The sequence below is a fragment of the Priapulus caudatus genome, unplaced genomic scaffold, assembly GCF_000485595.1.
Source record: "Priapulus caudatus unplaced genomic scaffold, Priapulus_caudatus-5.0.1 Scaffold2643, whole genome shotgun sequence".
NCBI lineage: Eukaryota > Metazoa > Priapulida > Priapulimorpha > Priapulimorphida > Priapulidae > Priapulus > Priapulus caudatus.
This window is the reverse complement of record NW_014579704.1, coordinates 15418-17642: the sequence shown is the minus strand read 5'-3', so window position 1 is coordinate 17642 and position 2225 is coordinate 15418.

The window sequence follows — 2225 nt, the reverse complement described above, 5'->3', positions numbered from 1 at the left end:
ATTCTTTTGAGAAGGTTCCTGATACCATCCCTGTGCATTCCACTGTTTCGGCATGTATGTGAACACATTTGGGACTAACAGGGTTTACTAGAATCCCTCCACTCCACCACAGAGTCACCGCAGTAGACGTTAGATGAGCGCTGTCGCTATGCGGCACTTGTTATTGTAAAGTTTTGTTAACTTTCACAATATTTTACAAAGACGATCTTGCCGACTAAATAAACCCCGCAGTGAATACAGCTCGCCGGGTGCCTACGACAGCCGTTTCCTTACTCTGCGTGTTGTCTGCTCATCCGCCTGCTCCCCCGCCTTCCTTCTTGTGGCAGCTCTCGTAGGCGTACGACTAACCCTCTCGTCTTCCCCTCTCGCCGACGCCGCCGGACTTCTATTCGCTCCCTTTGATCGTGTCGCAATCTGGGACGGCGGGACCGCCAGCGTCTGCATTTGCCTCCACGCCGGAACCTTTCCCGGAGCTGCCACGTCGCTGCTCCACGGTTGCCATCTCTGCGTTTTCGCCGCCGTCACGGCAGAGTCCGGCGTCGACCCCGCGTGTCGCGTCTTCTCGGTCTGCTCTTGCTTCCAGAGCGACAGTTCCCGCGACTACGCTCTCGTGCCGGGATGCGTCGTCGGCTTCAAAGTTTTCGCCCGCAGTGTGGAAGCTGTCTTCGGTGGACTGCGACGTGGGAAAACTCGCCAGGTCCGAGCCGACGACGAACGGCTGCGTCTGATCGAGAAGGTTACCGGACGTTTCCGATTCCGGCGCGCACACGGCCTCGTTCGTGGGCGTGCTCTCCCGACGTGCCAACCACCCGTCTGCGTGTTCCCTGTATGCGTAGACGCCCGCAGAATCATCTTGAGAATCGTGGGCTATTTGCGATAATGCTGGCACGGTAATTGCGGAGTCACATTCGGACTCTGCGAGGCGCTATTACCGCCACCTACTTGCGCGTCCTTGTCAACATTGGAAACCTCATTTCTGCTACCATCCTTACGTGATTCCCTATCTTTGCTGCTTTGGTTCCTCATCTCTTCAAATTCTGAGGTGCTGTCAAGTCCCACCGCCCAATCGTCATCATTCTGGGTTTGGCTATTCTCTTCTTTATCCCGCCCACATTGCTTTTCCCGTTCTTTATCTCTCCGATTCGTCCCTCCTGTTCTTTACCCCTCCCACTTTGTCCGCCCTGTATTTCTTCCCCTTGACATTGTTCTCCCTGTTCCTTACCCCTCCCACTTCCTCCTCCCTCCTGTTCTGCATGCCTCTGGGAACGACCTTCCTGTCTCTCGTCTGCCCGACTTTGCACCACGCTCCGCTCTGTTTCGCACTGAGATTCCCGCACCTCGGCTCTGATCATCCGGCAGAGGTTGGTGCGTGCACAACTCATGCTGAAGTCGACGCTCGTCCCGCCCCCTCCCCTGTCGTCGTGCGTGACCACGCACTCGAACGGCCGCCCCGGCACGCCCTGATGCGGGTTGAGCTCGTGGAGAAGCCGCCGCAGAGCCCTCCACTCGACCTCGTGAGCGAGTATGTGCACGGCAATCTCCCCGTCGAAGAACTCGTCCTGAGGGTGGGCAAAACGTGGGCAAGTGTTAACGGGAGCCTTGTTCGATCGAGAATTGAACGAGACGTTACGTACAAAGACGATGAACCAACGTGCATTGATACCATGCAGTGGCTTCCGTTTACTATTACACAATGTCAGTCTGTGTGATATTGTTTTGACGTCAGTGTACTATATATTACACTGTCAGTCTGTGTGATATTGTAATGATTCGCGCTACACGTGACATCCGTGTGATATTACGCGCTGTCAGGCTGTGTGATATTGTGATGATTCGCATTACACGTGACGTGACATCTGTGTGCTAGATATTACGCTGTCTGGCTGTATTATATTGTGATGACTTGCACGACATGGTGCCTATTCTGCATTCATGTGACTATTTGCTCTACACGTGACATCCATGTACTATATATAACACATTACAGTCCGTGTGATATTGGGATGACGCCTACGCTACACGTAACATCCGTGTGCTATATATAACACATTACAGTCCGTGTGATATTGGGATGACGCCTACGCTATACACGTAACATCCACGTACTATATATAACACATTACAGTCCGTGTGATATTGGGATGACGCCTACGCTATACACGTAACATCCACGTACTATATATAACACATTACAGTCCGTGTGATATTGGGATGACGCCTACGCT